The sequence below is a fragment of the Manis pentadactyla genome, chromosome 15 (genome assembly GCF_030020395.1).
Source record: "Manis pentadactyla isolate mManPen7 chromosome 15, mManPen7.hap1, whole genome shotgun sequence".
NCBI lineage: Eukaryota > Metazoa > Chordata > Mammalia > Pholidota > Manidae > Manis > Manis pentadactyla.
Window position 1 is genome coordinate 17,229,392 of NC_080033.1, and position 21,682 is coordinate 17,251,073.

At 44.3% G+C, this 21,682-nt stretch overlaps 1 long non-coding RNA gene across 2 annotated transcripts; it reads left to right on the forward strand.

Moving 5' to 3' along the window:
• Positions 1–2,555: 2,555 nt before the first annotated feature.
• On the forward strand, positions 2,556–19,541 carry LOC118935342 (uncharacterized). 2 transcript variants are annotated; one of them, XR_008994058.1, is made up of 5 exons: positions 2,556–3,445; positions 6,263–6,352; positions 12,185–12,464; positions 14,881–15,670; positions 19,247–19,541. It is a non-coding gene; the product is annotated as an uncharacterized LOC118935342 (long non-coding RNA). The 2 variants fall into 2 exon arrangements; XR_008994057.1 differs by lacking the exon at positions 19,247–19,541 and having other exon boundaries at positions 14,881–15,958.
• The last annotated feature ends 2,141 nt before the right edge of the window (positions 19,542–21,682 follow it).

A 21,682-nucleotide genomic window follows, 5' to 3' on the forward strand; every position in this document is an offset into this window, starting at 1 on the left:
CACTGGGGGAGGAAGTAATCGAACAGACCACGGAAATACACAGAACCCCCAACAGAAAGGATCCAAGAAGGGCAAAACCAAGACACATAATAATTAAAATGGCAAAGATCAAGGACAAGGAAAGAGTGTTAAAGGCAGCTAGAGAGAAAAAGGTCACCTATAAAGGGAAACCCATCAGGCTAACGTCAGATTTCTCAACAGAAACCCTACAGGCCAGAAGAGAATGGCATGATATATTTAATACAATGAAACAGAAGGGCCTTGAACCAAGGATACTGTATCCAGCACGACTATCATTCAAATATGACGGTGGGATTAAACAATTCCCAGACAAACAAAAGCTGAGGGAATTTGCTTTCCACAAACCACCTCTACAGAACATCTTACAGGGACTGCTCTAGATGGGAGCACTCCTAGAAAGAGCACAGCACAAAACACCCAACATATGAAGAATCGAGGAGGAGGAACAAGAAGGGAGAGAAGAAAAGAATCTCCAGACAGTGTATATAACAGCTCAATAAGCGAGCAAAGTTAGGCAGTAAGATACTAAAGAGGCTAACCTTGAACCTTTGGTAACCACGAATTTAAAGCCTGCAATGGCAATAAGTACATTTTGCAGATGAGCCAACTAAGGCTCAGAGGTTAAGAACCTTTTTCACATCTACACACTGTCAGTGGCAGACCAGGTTTGGGGAACGCACTGTCCCGCAACTCCGCCAAAGCTTTCTGTCTACAATACAGCATTTATATTTCTTCTTCTTGGCAACAAAAATCAGTAAAAGCTTGCCAACAGGATCAGAGTTTCAGCATAATAAAACAGCATTTGTTAAAAATAATTGTAAGAGTCTTAAATATATTTATGACGGTCAAAATACAGATATTGTCTGACAGTATTTCTCAGATTCCTTTTCCTCAGTTCCATGAAGAGAATTACAACTGACAGAATGAACATTATTTTTAAGTGGAGTAATCCCATAATTTCCAGTTATCGTGATCTTACCATTAATCCTTACTTTTGGACTATTTCTCAAATGCTAATGTTAACAGGAATCTTGTTAGAGCTTTGTTTAGCAGAACTAAAATTTTCTCTGAACCTATCATTTGGAAAATTACTAATAGTACAACAAAGTCATACTGTATTAATCCATATGCTCAAGATACTTACATCTGAAGAAATGCTCAAATACCTACATCATGTTGAATGAAGGAACTAAAGCTAAATCTGTCATGTCATTGGACGGCATGCTGTGAAATCTTGCTTAGTTAGATTTGCCTCAGAATACAAACCGTGCAAAAATATGCTTGGCCTTCTTTTTAAAGTAGAAAATAGTTCTATTTTAACTCCCATTATACCTGCAACTCTTATGTTCTATAGCATTGGTTCTAATGTTGAGTTCACCCAATTCCCCCCCGCCAGCTTGTTAAAATCACACATCGGTGGGTTCCACTGCGAGAGTTTCTGATTTGATAAGCCTGGGCTGGGACTGATGATCTGTATTTCTAACAAGTTCCCAGGTGGTGATGAAGCTGTTGGGCTCACGCTTTAAGAACCACTGCTCTACCGTTTTCCACAGTTGTTGAAATAATCTGTGGACAGGCCATCTTACAATATACCTTACTACAATATTTTAGTGGGAGCAGAGGGAAGTATATCAACTATATTCACAATTTACGCTAGTGAATTACACAGTACAAACTCCTATCCATCAAAATCAATGAGACATCACTACACTCAGTGTTTGAACAGCCTTGACTCTTTATTAAGACATTGGTTAGGCAGTCTAGAGTCTGCCCAGACCTGAAGGGAACTTTCCAAAAGAAAAAAATTGTACTACAAGACTCGTAATATTTGGAATGCAGGCAAATTAGCTCAAATGATCATCCTCCAAAAGGCTATAATATGCCAGCATTTTTATAAGGTAAAGAAATGCCTATTTCCAATCCACAACCTTTTTTTTTTTTAATGAGAGGATTCACATAACACTTTCTGTGGCAGCTTCTGCTTTCCATCACTCAGCTCTTTGGGAAAATTGTCCATTTTTGGCTTACTGACTTTGTTTGAACTTAGTCCAAAAATGAACTATTTGGAAGCTTTACCAAAAAATATAATAATTTCAGTTTTTAAAATTCCCGACTGCTTCAGATAAAGAAAACAAACGATGAAAAGGGTAGTGGGATTTAAATGGCATTTTTTGCATTTTAATATCAGATAACTTCCTAATGGACCTTTACATATCTCTGTCCTCTATAGAAATCCCTTACTTTTCTCAATTTGAAAACACAGCTGAGATTAGAAAGAGATTGGCGTCTGAAAACGTCCTCTGAGAAAACACACCCAGAGGCGCATGTGCGTGGAACTCCTGAGTACGCACATTTCAGAGGCGCCGGCCGACTAGATCTTTCTTCTTCTAGCAAACATGCCTCACTGGGTATTCAGAGAGTCCGCTTCGTGAGGGGTCCATGAAGTATTGTTAATAATTTTTATCTGCATGGTCTTTCTCGCACCACCTACTTAAAAGCTCATTTTTCAATTTCTGAACGTCTGTTAATTGCCTTCTAAGAAAAAAAGAGAAAAAGCAATCAGCTAACCTGAGCCATGGGGAGGGGAAGACTTTTCTTAAGCTTCACTTTCCTCATCTTTTCAGCTGACACTCTGTGTAGAGTGAAGGTTTCTGGGCACATAGAAAAACACAGCGGTTATCCTGCGTGGTAGGTCCCAGGTGAGGAAAGACTTCTCAGAGAGTTAGTCTGATTCTAATTCTTTAATAGCTGATTGTATTCACATATTTTTATGTTTAGGGACATCTTTTAATAACTTATAACACTCTCTCTGTATTTGTGTCATTATTAGACATGGTGAAGTGCCTTTAACTGCAGAGCAGATTTTTCCAGCCTTCATACACATGGAATTTCTAGCTGCGAATGTTTTCAATTCCTTCATATTTCCTGGTTAACTCCAATGTACAGTGATCCTGTGAACTTATGTGGCTTCTATTCTTGCTATCATTCCTTTCATATTTACCTTATGTAATATTGTGATGCTGCCAGCTAACTTTTGATGGACGTGGGTTCAGCCTCCCTAATTGCATTTTAAGCGCCCTGAGGACAGAGACGTTGTGGGGCTCTGACACGCACCATGCCTTGCACACGGAGGGCGCCCCATGCAAATGTGCTAATGCCAGGTGCTGGCAGGGTGAGTGGGTCAATCGCTTCATCCAGGGCGGGAATGGCTGGCATGGGTGAGAAGGAAATCAGGACAGTGAGAGAATGGGTTCCCAACCCAGTTAAGGGTTTCTTTGGCCAAAAACAACCCCAGCATGGGAGGTTATTTTTTACAGGGAAGAGAAAATAGACCCTGAACTACAATAATTATTTCTGGCTGAAGCAATGAAATGCTGAAGTTGCTATTGAAGACGCAGAGGGAGAAACACCTACTGTATAACAGGTAAAGTCACAGACTAACCAACCATTTCAGCGGCCTCTAGTGAGTTATACTGGACTGTAAGGTAGGAAAAGGGTATGCCAGAGAAGAAAGGCTGACGCTGAGACCAGGAATGCACAAGCACGTGCTGAGGTTGTGTAAGAAGGAAGTTACAGCAAGCCAGGGAACTTCACTTATGCCAAGTCATTATCCCCACAAAGAGCGCGTCGCCATGAGGTGTCCGTTTTACTGTACGCCCGGAGGAGCCCCTGTCCGTGTCTGGTCGGATGCCTACCTGACTCCTCCAACTTCTCTCTTTCTTATTATCTATACATTGAAGAATTTTCCCCTTTAAAATTAGTTATGGTTGTAGAGAGAAGCTATGGGAAAATGTACTAGACATTTCTCCATCAAAGGTTAAGCTCTCCTATGTTGAAATATTTTTCAATGAATAAATTCATGCATTACTACAATGTGTATTAATAACTATACTTAGGATACTTATTAGGATAACACACACACACACCTATTTGTGTGTGCCTGTGGTTTAGTGCTCACATCATCACATATGTGTGCTGGAGGGTATTGCAGTTATTACATCTTGGAATTGGATTAACACAGGTCCATGTTTCAGTTCCTTCATTTACCACTCAACAGTAAATATATGTGTGTGTATGTTTATTCTGTGTCTATCTTACTTTTGTATCTATGTCTCTTTATGAATTCACTTTCTTATGTGTATTTATAGAATTGCTATATATTCAACTGTTATATGAAATATACATTAAGAGTTCATATCTTGGAAAGTAGCATATGCTGAAATAGTAATCTACACTGAAGCATATGCCAGCTATTTAACTATGCATATAAATGCCACAGAACAATTTACACCCTAAATGAAGAATGTTATGTCCAAGTGAAACAACTACGGGCACAGAGGTCAGCAGAAAATAATTACCTCGGGAGAATTTGGACAGGATGTCAACAGAGAGCACAGACCATGAAGTCTCCAGTGACCCAAACAGTTGAGAATTACAACCAAGAACTGTAACTATCATCCAGGGAGAGACGCTTTCCACAAGCTTGATCATTTTTCAATCCTCACCTTCTGGCAAGGCTTAGCCAAGGGGCTGGAATGTGCAGTGCTGATGGACCCACAGACTAGTTGGGTGGAGGGGAACGTGAAGTATCAACTATTCTTTCCAAATGGATGAGTAGTTCAAGATGTACGCAGCAGGTGTGGAGAAGACTAGCAGACATGGGACCAGAAATCTCTGCGAGGGCCACCATGCTGCCACACTTTAGGGGGCACCACTTCTACTGCCAGGCCTGGGTACCCCCCCCTCATAAAGTGGGCCACACAAAAAGGCCTGATGGGTTTTAGCTCTACACGTGCCACTTACCAGTTGTACGAATTGGACAAATCAGTACACCTCCTTGAACGTATACCAACTTTTTATAGTTTATTCTGTGTGCTATGGATTCCTTTGATAATAAGGTGAATGTCATGGACAGTCTCTCACAATGAGTGTTTATTGCATAATGAAATGGAGGATTTTGAAGAATCAATTATTAATTTCTTCTGATATAGTAAAAATGTGTTTCTGTATTTTCATGCTAAATATCAGCATCGAGACAGATCTGAAATACCATAATTTTGAAGTAGTTGATGACTGTAAATAGCTTGAGCTATCTGTCATTGTAATGTGTTATGAAAATATTTGTCTTATCTATTGATGACAAAATGATAGGAACCTATAATATTGCTGTTTGTTGCTTACATTCACTAAAGTAAGTGCTAAATTTCAGTTGGCAGTTCTTTAAAATGAGATGCCATCCATTTAAGTTCAAGGACTCCCTGAATTTTATTCATTGACCCCAGGATAAAAGCTACTGCTCTTTGCTCTTTTATGTAAAGTGGGGAAACAACACCAGCTCTCCAGAACTCAATGAATTTTGCCAGGATCAAATCAGATAAAGTTAACTTAACAAATATTTAGTGAACAATGCCTATGTGCCAGGCTGTTTTAGGGTCTGGGGGTATATCAGTGAACAAAAGAGACACTGTCTAATGGAAGAAAAGTTTTAGTCATGTATGATAGACCTTAAAAATAAGTCTAATAGAGTACATATATGAAACATATGTAATGTCAGGGGATAATACAGGAAAATGATAAGGAAAATAAACCAGAGGAAGGTGTCTAGGAGAGAGAGAGGAGAAGCCTCTGATATAAGGTGCCACCACAGCAGAGGTCTGCAGGAAGTGAGGGAGCTTTAGGGACCCACAGGGAAAAGTGTCTACAAATAAAAAATTTTTTTAGTATCACCTTTCATCTGGTCAATTAGCAGGTGGTCAATTAAAATATAAGCCAACATGAGTAGGAAAATAATATGTAGTCTTCCTGCTAGAATACAAAATTTATATCAGCATTAGCATATACATTGCCTTAAAGTCCTATTTGAAAACTTGGTTTCTGTTAGTTTTATTATACAGAGAATTTTTTAAACATATGTTATTTAATGCCAGGTACTCTATTTAACCAAAATAACAAATGTATTCCTAATAAGAACCCAACAGGGTTCAATCTGGACCCTTAACTGTAGGGAAACATTAAGTGCAGTGGGTTGAACCATAGGTTAAACTCTGAAAAGGCCAGAGATTTTATGAAGTGGATACGAGTAAGTGAATGGAAAGAGCACAGTGATATCTTTTAAATCAAAGCCAACAAATTTTGGAGACAATGAGACTAACAATAAAACAAAAATTAGATTTAAATTACACTCCATCTCATTTTTCTTTTTGAATTTGTCTTCTTGTTCTAAGATCGTTCCTCTTCTCAGGAGTGTACTTCAGGGGCTCCAGTGAGAGATGACAAAAGCCTGAAGAGAATCAGTTAATAGTGGAGGTGGCTGGTGAAGCAAAGAAAGGAGGTGAGCGATATTTAATATTGGGGGTAGGCGCTGGGGACTGGGGAGAAGGCTGGTGCCAAAGCGGAGAGTCCAGATTGACTTTGGTTTCTGTCATGAATGCCAAGTGGATGGCAATTCATAAACAAGATAATAAGGGAAAGACAGAACCAGAAGGAAGGCAGGGAGCACATTTGGATGTCTTGATTATTAACTTGTAATTGCATACTTCAATGTTGTAATTTTGGGACAGCCAGATGGCAATGACTATAAATAGTTGGATGTGCAAGTCTGGAACCCAGGAGAGAAATCTGGAACTTGGGGGAAAAAAATATAGCTAGAAATAGAGCTTCACAAGTCATCAGCATGTGGACAAAGACAGAAAATTCTACCAAACGTTTAAAGTATGCCCAGAGGATAAAGGAGGCTTCAGTGGCCTAGTTAGAGGGTGTGACAGTCAGGAGAACACAGAGTCAGATGCCCCTGAAAAAGTCAAGTAAAGACTGTGGGTGGAGAGCACGGGATGCCGGGCCCTGGGGGCTGCAGCCTCGGCTGGGGCACTTGTGTTGAGGTGGTGGCAGAAAGTCTGAAAGCGCACAGGATGGGAGCTGAATAGGAAGCTAAATATAGACTATAACTCATTTCATTCGTGAACTTGATGGTCAAATAGAGAGAGACAGACTGAGTACATATATGAAATATATGTAATGTCAGGGGATAATAGAGGAAAATGATAAGGAAAATAAACCAGAGGAAGGTGTATAGGTGGCTGGATGCCAAGACAGAGTCAACAAGTGGAACGGTTGACATTGCCTGGGAAAAGAAGGGTCAACGGGCAAGTACCTAAAAGAAGCAAGAAGGGACAGGCCCAAGAGCACGGATACAGGTGTGACCATTCAGGAGGAAAAGCAGGAGCTTCACCTCTGAGGCTAAGCAAGAAGGGGCTCTCAGTGTGAGCAGAGAACACGTTATAAATGTGCAGAGGCAATGGTCCTGCTTCGCAAAACGAATGAAGCCCAATTGGCACTGAGTAGGACCAACGAGGGAAAAAACCTCACAATTCACGAGACACAGTGAAGAACTGTTCCATGCCCCACATCACTGTCAAATATCCCAGGGGACATTCATGTGGGTGAATAATGTGTTTGTGAGGAAGACTGCTGTACAACAGGCACCAAGAGCCGCTGAAAGGCTTCGACCAGTACAGGTTGTCTGGGAATACAACCCCTGTGCGACTCAAGGGAAAAGCAACCTGGCCTTGTTCAGCAATTTCCCCAGAATTGGTCATAATTTCAGAAACTCACATGATCAACAAGAAATACAATTAGCATTATGTTCAGTAAAAGAAATGACACAAAAGGTCACATACTACAATTCCCTTTATGTGAAATATCCAGAGTAGGCAGGTCCACACAGAACAGCTCCTTGCACTGATGTTCTAGTTTGGGGATACGCCGCATTCCTAGTCAAAGGCTAAACCTAAACTGGGCTTGTCAGCTGGAGCCGGAAGACAGAGGCCATCCAACTCAGTGCAAATCTTCTAAAAGTAAGATCAGATTAGAAATTGGCTTTGAAAGGGAGAAGATACACTGAAGAATGGGCGTGTTACACATAAAGCAGGGCAGGATCATCCACCGGGTGGTCCTTTGGACAGGAGTGATTTAGTGGCTGAAGCTTCTGTAAGACACATGGTGAAGTGCTTCTATCATTCAGTCAATAAAATTATATTGAGCATCTACCACAGGCTAGGCGCAGAGCCACGCCAGGTGCAGAGCCTAGGCCTGGGGATGGAAAGATGAATGAAATACTTTAAGACCTCGCAAAGTACTTGGCCTAGTGAGGAAAGTAAACAATTGAACAGAAAGTGAATGCCAATGCTAGTTTTGAAATGCTGTTAAGGCCTTTGCTATTTAAAGCACCAGCTCTGGGGGCTGGCAGCACGGGCATTCCCGGGAGCTTGTTAAAAACAGAACCTCAAGCTGCTCCCGGGCTGCAACCAGAAGGTGATTCCTATATACTTTGAGCTTGGGAAGGGCTACCTACTCTGGGGGTGTTCAGCTTTAGCCTAGGGTGTAAGGGAAAGCCCAGGTTTTGACTATCCTGTTTCTTTTCTTCAGAGCCTCTGCTTTTTGTAAAAGTACCTTGGAATTTCCTAAACAACTACGCACATGACTATATTAAACACTGTTTCCCAGTCTGGAAGGTGGTGGCCGTTAGCATTATGACGCCTTCTGGTCACTAGCTGGTAAATTTAATACCACAGGGTATTAATATCACATAGCTATTGATGTCACCCACCCTTGAAGAAGGCAGGGTCACCACGGTCAGCTGGAGACATCCAAGCCAACCTACCTAGACTATCCCCTAGTTTTTCTGTTTGTCACTAACCTAGTGGCTAATAGCTTGTTTCTCTCGAGTACTTATTTGCCAGGTTAGAACTTTACATTGATTACTACATAATCCCCCCATCACCCATGTAAAACAGGTGGTGTTATCACCCCCATTCCATGGATGAGCAGAGGGAGGCACTGTCACAAGACACATGCTAGTAAGGCCAGGCTTTTCGCCATGCCCACATGGCCTTTCCACGTCTCTGCCTTTACGACTTCCCCACCAAACTTCACCCAACTTCTCTACAGCTCAGATGTCATGAGCTCAGGGAGCCGTCCTGGGCTTTCCCTGCACGGAGGCTGCCCCCCGGGCCTGCTGGGGAGCTGTGCTTCCAGGCAGCGTCACACCCTCCCCTTCTCGGGAGGGCCTTGGGGAGCCCGACTGGCCCTGTTTGCCTGGGAAACTGCTGTTGACAGAGGGGAGAGCTTCTTGACAGAAGGGAGGTTGTAAATATAATCAAAACTGTAGATGTAACCCAGTCCTGCTTCCCCAAAGTGTGCAACACGGAGAAGACAAGTAGTGACTCTACAGCCTCTTACTACACTGATGGACAGTGACTGTGATGGGGTTTGTGGGGGGGACTTGGTGAAGGAGGGAGCCTAGTAAACATAATGTTCTTCATGTAATTGTAGATTAATGATACAAAAAAAAAATGTTCTAACCTTAGTTCAGGCATTTTGTTTGTTTCACCTCATTGAATAATGACCACAACTATGAGGGAGATCCTATTAATAACCCAATTTTATAGGTAAAGGAACTGAGCCCCAACGAGTTGAACAACGTGCTCAAGGTCACATTATGTGGCAGAGATAACTGCCCACCAAAGATTCATGCTGTCTTCAGGGTGTAAAGATATTCCTAAAAGGATTCTGCACAGCCAGGAACTATAGTTCCCAAACCCCCTCGCCTCCAGGTGGACCATGTGACTAGTTCCTACCAATGGGACATGGGCAGAAGTGCCGGGTGCCGCTGGTGAGCTGGGGTGATTAATGAGCAGGAGTGCCTTCTTCTTCCCTGCTGTATACTGACACCGTGCCTCACGTGACAGGTGGCAGGGCGCCCGGCAGCCTCAGCCCCGAAAGCCTGAGTAAAGTTGGGCACACACACCCCCAACCCCAAAATACTCCACCACGTACACGTGATGCAAGTGAGAAACAAACACCTATTGTGTTAAGGGACAGGAATTTAATTTGATTTTGTTTCTGTGGAAGTAGCTAAAATTTCTAATACACTCAGCTGGGAAGTGCTTCCCTTGGGATGGAAGTCCTGGCGGCAGAGCCGAAGGCAGGAATTCTTCTTCAAGTGCCTTCCTGAGACAGAGTTCTCAGGAGAGAAGGGGAGTGAGGGATGCGGGCAGGTGAGTGCAGAAAGGCTAAGGCGGTGTCCTGGCCGCAAACACTGTAACTGGATCCCATGCGCTGCGCCACAGAGATGGATGTGCCGTAAAACAAGTCCGCCTGAACGATCCCAGTCGGCCACTGGCCAAGGCCGGCCCCTGACATGGAGGGAGTGTGGCCTCCCTGGTAAGGAGCCCCCAGTGGCTAAGGGCAATTTTCCAGAGAAGGAGTAGCTGTGAGATGTTCTCAGCCCACAGCACACTGGCCAGCGCAGGAGAGAGACCTGCCTCAGAGGCCAGCTCCTAACCACGACACCATGCACGGCTATCAGCTAACTTCTACGAATACCAGCTTCATCACCAGAACAGAAATACCAATGGCGATAAGCACCTCCAGGTCCTGATGCCACAGAGCACCACAGTTAGGGGTTCTGGGGCACCAGTGACAGCACTCGTTCAGTTATTTTCCCTTCCCTCCCCGACCTGCCCTCCCCTCCCCTCTTCTCTTTTCTTCCCTTCTTTTTCTTTTGTTTTCTTTTCCTATCAAGAGCAACAATTGCAACAATTCCTCTCTCCTTGAGGATCCAGACCCTGAAAGAGGGAAAGGGGCTTGACGAGGTGTCTGGGTGGGGCTGTGCAGAGCTAGAGTCAGTTCTGGGCCCCAGTGCACACAGTTTGGTTGACTCAGTCTTTCCACTTCTTGGCTGGCCAATGGGTTCACCAGGTAGAAGCCTGGGCCCTGCCAGGCTGTGGATATTTACCTATAGAAGACAAAGCAGACCCACTCACACCTGGGTGGGTCTTCCTCTATAACATATGCCCAGAAAACATAGTTTTTGGCCCTGAGACTTAACGGTGTGAGGATCAAGTGTTTCTTCTCTGGGTTTCTCCAGCCCACCCCCTACCTCCCTCACTGCCCTCATTTCCCTGGGCAATGCCTGCCCCCACCTGTTCCCTGTCTCTGAGCCCTGAGCAAGGCCCCGCACGGGCCCAGACCACACCAGAGGGCTACGGAGAGTCAAGAGCCTCTGAGTCCATTTGTCTTCAAGGAGCCAAATTTTTTTTACTCCCCGAGGTGTTCATTTCAAAAAATTCTAAACCTACTGAAATGCCGCAAGGACAGTAAATACACAGAACACTCTACCTCTGGATCCTCCAATTGTTTACATTGTGCTGTACTTGTTTATACACACACACACACAATTTTAAAATATATTTAAAGTTTAAAAATAAGCTGTATACCTTGTAACACTCACTGCTAAATGCTTCAGCAAGTACCTCTTTAAGAATAAAAGCCTGGTGCTACACAACCACAAGTCTGATGACCCAAGTCATTTACACTGGAACAATGCTATGGCCTCTCTTGCTGCTCTTTGCTGCTCATGTCCAAGTTCATACCGATGCCTGGGGCCTGGCCTCCACCTCTGCGGGCCTCCTCTGGGAAACCTCTAACCCTGTGTGGGCACTGCTGGGCATCCACGCAGGCCCTCAGCTACCGCTGGTCTCTTCCAACTGCTCTCAAGTGCCGCTGGGGTGCTTCAGGAATCTGAGGCTGCCCTGGTGTCCCAGATGATGAGCCCCAACCCCCAACATCTGCAGAAAGAGTGACTTCACAGGAACTTGCTTCCTACCCCCCAAGGTAGTACCAGCCCCCTGAATTTACTGCCCACCTTACACAGCCCACTACCACACATTCGGCTCAAATCTACTGCTGTTTGCAACAATCAGGCCACGAGGTCTTCATTCTTAAACTGGAACTTGAAAACGACATCCTTTGCATTTCTACAGTAACAGCTCTAGGGCTGAATGGGGGAGAAAGGGGCTAGAGAAGCAGCAGATTTGGGGAGGGAGAGACTGCAGTGACGGTGAGCGGTAATTCTGCAGTGTGTCTGCTCCTCCATCCCGCCGGCCTTAGCCTCTGTCCAGGGACCGGATAGTCACTGCTCCCTCCCGGCCTGTTCTTGTGCCCTCCCCGAAATTCCATCTCCCCTTCCCAGCTACCCACCCACGAGGGCCCCACTAAGTACCTCACTGCCAGCTCCGGGGGCCTTTCCTGACTGGTCCCCCTCAGCAGGGTCCCAGCACCCCTGGACGCCTTAACTTCACTATCTCACTGTTTCCACACAAAGCATTGCCCCCTCTGAGGAGGTAACAGCCCCTCAGGGACAGGCCTTGTCAACAACAGCTTTACAACTTAACAGCACCCATAACGCTGGCTGGCAACTTGATGCGAAGGGTCTTCTGAAGTTGCTTATTGAAGTGAACCGAACTTGTACTACACTCCCCGCTCTCCACAACGAAACTGACCATCACTACCGGTACCCAGTCACTTTAAATTTTACACTAATATGGAGAGAAAAGCATAAAGAAAAAAGGCAGAAGCTCAGGAAGGATGTGCATTACAGAAAGGTAAGAATTCGAAAATTCCTCTATTTCCTTAATAGTGTTGCAGTGGCCACATCCTGGTTTGGGGCAGTGAAGTCAGTGTGAGGTCAGTTTTGATCGGGGGCTAGAAAACTAGTTGTTCAGGTCCTTTAATTATTATTTAACATTAATAAAAAATAGTCACTTATTGGACAATCTGTTTTTTGTTCTATGCTAAAATTTTTAGAATTACAGTTTGCATAATCCTACGATGTGTTTTTGGTGGGGAGTTGGAGGCAACTGAAATATCCATTACCAGGGGAATTGATAAGCAGAATGCGGCAGACACATTCTCTGGACGTGCAACACTTACCATTAAACGAGTGCTACAATAAAAAAAATTATTTTGCAGCAAAATATCACTTGGACAAGTGAAACAATGCAACAAGCAGACTACTTTCTTCACCCCCAAAACTCTCGCATTCTATTCCTTTGTAATCGTGTCCTCCTTTCCTCCCAGCCCTTGACAACCACTGATCGGTTCTCCATCGCTATAGATTCAGCTTTTCAAAAACATCACAGGCGTGGAACCATACAGCGTGGGACCTTTGGGATCAGCTACTTTCACTTGGCACAATGCCTTTGAGATTCATCCATGTTGTGTATGTGAACACTTTGTTCTTTTTCATTGATAAAACATTATATCGACATGCCAGTGTTTGTTTTTTAGTCCATTGAAGATGGTTTTTTTTTTCTAGTTTTTGGCAGGTATGAGTTAAATTGCTATTCCCATTTGTGTACAGGTTTTTATGTAAACGAAATTTTATTTCCTCAGAATAAATTGGGGTAGGATTGCTGGGTCATACGTCAGGAGTGTGTTTGATTTCACAAGAAATGAAGGAGCTGTTTCCCCAAGTGCTTGTATCATTTTTTATTCCCACCAGCAATGTATGAGAATTCTAGTTTTGTAATTTCCAAAATACAGATCCTGTACATATATTGTTAGATTTGTATTTCACTTTTTGAAGCAATTGTAAATGGTACTTTAAATTTTAGTCTCCAATTTGTTATTGCTAATACATGGAGTAAATGCCACTGGTTTTTGTGTGTTGACATTACAGCCTGTAGCCTTGCTAAACTCATTTATTAGTTCTAGGAATTTTTTTTTTTTTAGATTTGATGGGATTTTCTAAGTAGACAATCATGTCATCTGCAAATAAGGACCATTTTATTTTTATTTTTCCAGTATGTAGGTCTTTTATTTCTTTTCCTATTACACTGGTGAGGACTATGGTGCAACGAGCGACAGTAGTGAGGGTGGACACTTTGCTTTGTTCCCAATCTTAGGAAGTTTCTCTAAAAACTAAACACACACTTAGCACAGTATTCAGCCATTCCTTTCCCAAGTCCTACCCAAAAGAAGCAAAAGCATAAGGCCATACAATGGTTTTTATACAAATGTTCATAACAGTTTTATTCATAATAGCCAAAAACTGGAAACAACTTTAAATGCCCATCAACACTGAACAGATACATAATGGTATGTCTTTAGAATCCTAGTCAGTCAAAAAAAAAAAAAAAGGAATGAACTGTTGATACATGCAGAAACAGATGAATCTCAAAATAATTATCCTGAATGAAAGAGGCTAGACAGGAAAGAGTACATACTGTATGGCTTCATTTACGTACAACCTTAGAGATTGAAAGCTGCATCTGCAGGGACAGAAGGCAGGTCTGTGGTCGTCTAGGATGGGCTTGGGGGCAGAAATGGATAACAAAGGAGCACGAAGAAGCTTGTGGCGTGATAGGTATGTTCATTATCTTGACTGTGGTAATAGTGAAGCTTCTCAGGTATAAGCATATGCCCCAAATCATCAAATTGTATGCTTTAAATATGTGCAGTGTATTGTATTTCAATTATATCTCAAAAAAGCTGTAAACACACACACAAACTGTGATACTATAACAATTTTTCTGTTTTTCAGTCCTACCTTAAATCACCTTTTTTAAACAAAATCAGATTAGAGATGGAGGGGAGGATTGTTATACCAAGAAAACTAATTTTGTGTTTGGTGGTTTGCTAGATTCCAATCCAACCCATTTGTTCCTGCTGTCACCAATAAATCAACTGTTAATTTTTTTTTTCTTTGAATGGCCATATTTTCCTGTTTCTTTGTATGCCTTGTGATTTTATGTTGAATACTAGACATTTGGATCTAACACTGTGTTAATTCTGGGCACCAGAGTCTTCCTTTCCCCCGGGGTTTGCTGTCTTTCCTGGTTTTGTGTTTTGGTTGTTGTAGGCTGTCTCTGCACTAAGGATCAGCCTGAGGTGTAACCTTAAGTCTTCTCAGGTCTCTTCTGAGTCTTTCCCTAGGCATACACTGTCACTTTATAATTTTTTCCACATACATAGTTGTTTTTGAATGCCTTACTCTTTAATGTATGACTTCCCAAATAGGAAAAAGCAAAGATGAAGGAAGGAGAAAAGGTGTCAGCCCTTTAAATCCCCTGGGAGTCACTTCAGCTGGAGAGAAAGGGACTTGCAACAGTAGAAGTGTGACAGCCATAGCTGCCCACCGGCTAGTCTGTACTTCTGTGATCTGGAGCAGCAACCAGTGATCAGAGAACAGACCCCCAGTATTTGGAAGACAGGGTCCTTATTGCCCCCTCTGGTTCCTGCAAGCTGCACGCAACCTACTCCAGGAGCATGTCGGTCATGTGGCCCTGGGTGGCAGACGTGTAGCTGCTACTGCACTAAGAGCTGAAGTTGACTGAAATGAACCACAATTTGCCATCCAAGCCTGCCCCTGCAAGTTGCAAACCTTGAACAGACCCCGGAGTTCCAAGCTGGTTACATCAGACAGACTCTACCAGTGTGTAGAAGTGTAGGTCAAGGTGGGAAGGTAGATTTCTGGTGCTTCCTGCTCTGCCATCTTCCCACTGTTTGTCATATTTTTTAAGCTGCATAGCTTAGATCAGTAGTTCTAACTGCCAAGTTAAAAGGAATTTACAGGGCAAAAGAGCATGTTAAACGACACCACAGATATACAATCAGCAAAATCCAGACTGTGGGAACTCTACAAGACAATGACCTGACCTGACTTTGTTAAAAATTATTTTTAGAGAGAGATAAAAAAGAGGGGAAACTGTAGCTTAAAAGAGACTTAATCACACAAAATCAAGTGCAGTGTGTGGGTTTTGTTTGGATCCTGACTTGACAAAACAGGAAAAATATTTTTATGAGACAGGTAAGGAAATCAATGAATTGATTGGCTATTGAAACCTATTAACTATTTAAACTCTACTAGATATGAGAACTGAAACCAGGTATTTCAACATGACTTATTGGTTTGCTCCGAGGAAGTCTTGCCTGAAAGAATGAGTCTGTAAAACAATAGAGAACTCATTGTTTGCTCCAGGAAATTCCTACAAACCAATTTATCTGGGCAAGCAGCTCTCCTGGCAGGGGAACACACTGCTCACTTAGGCAAAAAGCTCACTTATCAGACAACTGTTGGCTTATCAAGACGTCACAAGCCCCCCATATGTTGTGCTCACTGATTGTAAACCATTGCGTCATAATCCTTGCCCAATCCTAGCCGGTTCCTTGTTTGGAAGAACCTGCCTCAACTAGCCTTACTTACTTCTCCCCTTTGTGGCATTCCCAAGACTCTGGTGGTCTTTATGAACGTCAACCAGCCACAGCTAAAATAATAGTTTTGTGTCATGTCTATTAACAAAAGGGGGCACTTTTATCTCTTTGAAGAAATATACTGAAGGATTTACAAATTAAAAGAAATAAAGTCTGAGATTCGCTTTATAATATGGGATGGAAAATGGGTAGCTTCATAGAAGAAATGAAATGGATCAAAGGTGATTATTCCTGAGGCTCGTAGGCGCCTGCGTGGGGCTTCCTATACTATTTCTGTCTTCTCTCATGTATGTTTGAAATCATCCATGATAAAAGGGTTCTTTAAGTGTGCTATTCCGACCACAGTAGTGGAGTTGTGCTTGGCCTTCTTCTCTTCCTCTCCTGGGCTGTACCCACTCCACTCACACAGCCTAATTCCTAATTTGGAAGAATTCCTCCAGGATCTGCCCACTTCTCATTACGTCGCCTCCACTGCTACTTCCCTGGCACAAGCCACCCCCACTCTCCCCCTTGATTACTGCAAAAGCCAGCGGTCTCTCTGCTTCAGCCTGTGCCCTCCCACAGTCCCATTCTATTCTCAACACAGCAGCCACAATGGTCCTTCTTAAAATTAAGTCTAAACCCTCTTCTCAAAACTCCGCAGTGGCTTCCACCTCACTCAGAGTCAGAGTCAAGGTCTTCACATGGCCTCCAAGGTCCTGCTCTCTCTGTACCACCTCCTTATCTCTCTGACCTCATCTGCTAACACATCCCGTGGGTCACTGGACTCTGGCCACCCTAGCCTCCCTCTTGCTCTGCCAAAGCACCAGGCATGCTCCCATCTTAGGACCTTTGCTCTGGCTGTTCCTTCTGTTCCACAGTGCACTCTTTCCCCTCCTTCAGGTCTTTGCTAGAAATTGCTAGATCATAGGGCATACATATGGGTAATGCTCTTGGTGACGCCTCTCTGACCACTCAAAACTGCAACCATGCCCTCCCAACCCAGGCTTTTTACTCTCCTTTGTACTTAGTGCCATCATATATCACACTCGTTTGTAGCATTTACTCCGTCCTTAGACAACAAACCCCACAAGAGCAGGGATTTCTGTCTGTCCATTCCCTGCTGTAGCCCCAATGCCTACAACAGTGCCTGCAACAGAACAGGTGCTCAGCAAACATTTGTTCAGTGACTTGGGTCACTGCTGTCTTCCATACAGTGTTCTTGGCCACCACACTATTCCTCCAGGGTTCCAAGGTAAGTGTTAAGTCTGGATGGGATAATTAGGAAAGAAAGTCTTGATTTTTAAAAGAATTATCCTAAAGGAAGAGAGGTAGGGCCCTAGGACAGTAGTCTACAGTGGTCTCTGTAAATGTAAATGGGGGAGAATCTATGAGGGGTGCCTCTGGGATGGTTGTCCACAAGCCCCACATCCCCGCCATGGACCCAGGCCTGAGACAATGGCATTACCCAGAAATGATGTAGTCTGCTAGGAGATTGGAAGAGATGTTCAATTCATCTCCCTACGAAGCCAGGAAATGTAAACTAAAACAACAACATGTTACCTTGGCAGCTTTACAAACAAGGGCAGGATAATCAGGAAATGAGCAACCTTAATCCAAGGCAAACTTTTAACGTAGTGTTTGATTTTCTGGGCATGTCTCAAAACAAATGACTCTGATTTCTTTTTCAAATACTGAAATAATTATTTCATGGATAAAAAATACTGGTATTCACTTTGGGAAAAATGTTTGGTGGTACATACAAGATTGCTCATATTTATGCCCTATAACCTACCAATTCCACCTCTGGGTATATTCCCAAGGAAAGTGATTGCATTTATCCATGTAGAGGAATGTCCATGGCAGCTCTACTCATAATAGCTAAAAATTGGAAACAGCCCAAATCAATAATAGACATTGGGGTAAATAAATGTGGTATATTCATAAAATGAAATGCTTCACAGCAATTTTAAAAAAATAATATTGCTACATGCAACCTGGGTGAATCTCATGACATGAAGTGAAAGAAGCCAGAGACATAAGAACCTGTCATTGTATGACTCCTTTTATATAAATATCAGAAACAGGCGTATCTAACCTGTGCATCAGAAAGTGGTTACCTTTGGGTGGTATCGACTGGAAGCAGGCACAAGGGAACCTTCTGGAATTATTAGAACATTCTATATTTTGGCCAAGGTGGTAGTTACATTGTATACATAGACACATAGATTCATTGAGCTGTGCCCCTCAATTTTTTGTTCTATGTTTTAACCCATAAAAAAAGTTAGAAATTTTAAATTTTTCTATAAAACAGACTAAAAGACAAGTATGTCTCTACTTTCAAGACCCGAGACACCAGAATGCAGGACTGGCTGGGTGGCGTGTACAGGGGTAAAACAGCCTTGGTGCTCAGATTCCCTCTCTCGCCACAAGGTGGCTCTCTCCCTTCTCTCAAGTGTCTCCCAGGCCTCTGGGAAAAGTCAGGACGCTCACTGCAGGGGGAGGGCCTTGTGCTCCTGAAAGGGACGGCAGGGGCCTGGCGTGGGAATGTTGCTTAATGCCGCTGGCCTCACTACGGAAGAATGCAGCCCTTCCAGGGCAAAGGCCTGAATCCCAGCTCTGCCATGTCTTAGCTGTGTGACCTTGGGAATGTTCCTTAACTTCTCTGTGCCTCAGAATCCTCATTTGTACAGTGGAAATAATAACGGTACATAAACTTGTGGTGACGTTGCTGGTGGTGGTACTGGTGGTGGTGGTGTAAAATGAGTTAATTCTCATGAAACTCCTAGGACATCACTTGGCACAGGAAGACCTCAATGTCATTGTCTGAATTGATATTAAGAGATGAAGTCTCAGTAACCAGTAGGGGAAGACCTGACACCTCACTTCTTCAGGGCCTTGCTAGGCCTTGGGAACCTGGCTGAGCTAGACAGGATAGAGCCTGTTCTGGCTGTTACGTTCTTTCCCAGAACCTGATGGTCCATTCACAGGGGCCCCATGAGTCTTTCTGTACCTCGATGAGGGAGACAGAATAATGGCCCCCAAATTCCCACTCCTAATCCCCTGGGCCTATGACTATGTTAGTTTACACAGCAAAAGGGACCTGGTACGTATCATTAAGTATCTTGAGATGGGGAGATGATCCTGGATTATCAGGAAAAGTACAATGTAATCACCTGGGTCCCTCTAACAGGGAGGCAAGAGGATGAGAGAAAAGAAAACCTGACGCCAGAAGGACAAGTCTGAGCGGGGAGGCCAGGAGCCGAGGAATGGGGGCGGCCCCAGCAGCTGGGACGCACAAGGAGCAGATGCTCCCCCAGAGCTTCTAGGAGGACCACAGCCTTTGATTTTAGCCCTGTAAGACCTATTTAAGGTTTGTGACCTCCAGAACTGTATGAAAATAAAGCTGTGCTGTTCTAAACCACTAAGTTTGTGGCGATTTGTTATGGCAGCAATTAGAAACTAATACATTCAACTTCAAGCAATGTCTGGGCAACTTGGTGGCATTTGTAGTTGTACATCTTCATTTTCTTTGAATAGGAAATACAGTCTCATGGCTTAAAATTCAGTAAGTATATACGACCGCTTTGGAAGATGGTCTGTCGGTATTTAGCTGAACATATGCACACCCTGGGACCCCGCACTTCCAGTCCTGCCTACGTCCTCAACAGAAATGCACAGGGACAGCTCCGAGGGTGATCCTAGCAGCACTCCTTGTCACGGTCCCAGCTGCAAGCAATCCAAATGCCTGTCAGCAGCAGGACAGATAAGTACGCTCACCGTGTCGTACAAGCCACCGTGGGCCCTGCATCCTCCCCGTTCTCGGAGCCCACATTGCCCAGGAGTGGGATCAACGTGTCTGGAAGAGTCCGACCCCTTGTGAGTGATTATAATATGGAAGGTGTTTGTGGAGTGCTCGAAGCACTTTCCACGTGTCAACTGATCTCATCCTCACAACTCTGTGAGGTCAGTGCTTTTATTTTACTGGTGGGGAAACTGAGGAGCGAGGCATCTAAATAAGATGCCAAAGCACACTTCCTAGTGCAGAATGAGGAGCTGAACCCAAGCACTCTGGCTGTACCATCAGAGCAGGAGATGCGGAAAGGCAGGAGCTGGCAGGAGCCTGGGGCCAGCAAGCCTGTCCCTGCCCAGCGGAGCACCCGGGGCCCTCAGGACTCAAGCTGCCAGGGGCCGGCTGCCTCCAGGCCCCATGCATGCACTTCCTAATCCTTTGGCTGTCCTGACATGTGAGCAGCCTTCCCAGGATGTTGGTGGTCACAGGCTGAGGGTGCCAGGGTTGGGGGCCTGCTAGATTCCTTCCCAGCTCTACCTGAGCTGGGGGGTAGGAATTTGTTTGTGGGCCAATGGCCACTGCTGGGAAAGTTCTTAGGGTCGCAGTGGTGGCATCGGCGGGGGAGTCGGGTGTATCTTCAATATTGCAAAAGCCCCACACTTGAGCCAGGTTCTTTGTTCTGGGCCAGAATGACACCTGAGCGGCCAGGACATACTGGCTGTCTCCCACTGCTCAGAGACCAAGGGCGAGAAGAGCTGAGTTCTGATGGGTAAAACACAGGGAAATTGGTTTACACTCCAAAGGCACCTGGAGAGACAAGTTTTTTAATTGTGGAAGGCTGGGTTTGGGTTGGTCAGACTAGCTGATAAAGCGCTGTTATTACAGACGTGAGCCTGTCCAAGTCTGTGAGCTCTGAGGAGAGGGAGGCCATTGCAGGAGACCAGGAGCCAGGAAAGCCAGCCCCACAGTTACTGTGAGGATGAACGGCTGCTGCAGACGGGACTGTCCCTCCGTTCCACATCCCAGGAGCCTGAGAGGAGGGAATGTGCCCAGACAGCCGTCTCTAATCTGCCTTACCCAGGGAAGTTCTAGAATCATCTGGGGTTAGTTATTTTCTATAAGCAGCAAAGTCCTGGGAAATTGGCTTGGGCAAACCACTAAATCTCCTTCACTTGTAAAATGTGGCTGGTCCAGGTTCTGGCTTTATGAGCTCTTGTGACAAGTAAGTGGCTTCCGCACATCACAGGCATGGAGCCGGGATGGAACACAAGTTCGTGAGTCCTGAAGACCTACAAGGAAAGATTCCGAAATGAACCCAAAAGATTTTGGGATGCATGAAACCCTCACCTGCACCTTTACTACAAACCAGTGCTCAATCGAGCCAAAGGCAAAAATTAAGAAAAAGTTATAATAGAGAGAGAGATCTAAATGGATCTCTCTAGATTAAAGAGCTCAAAACAGATAACACAGTGACCTGAACTAAATAATGTCACGGCATTGCACTCAACAACCAGCACATGTGGCCGCTTCCACAGCTTCCTGCCGGCTGCCTCTGGACAACCACACCCGAGCCAGAAACGCACACACAGCGGCTCCTCTGCTCAGCCGCCCTCTGCCACTTTGCTGCCTTCCCCAGCACCAGCCCTGGCCACCCTGAGCCTGAGAGCTGTCTTCAAAGATGCCCCACCCTTGAGCTTCCAGGGGTCCTCCTCCTCCAAACGGCCTCTGATCTCTCCTGCCCCCGAGCAGAGTCCAAAACTTAGCTGATGGAACTATGCAGACTGTGATGCCGGCCCCGCTTCTTCAGCACGTAACTGCGTAGTTATACGACTCTGG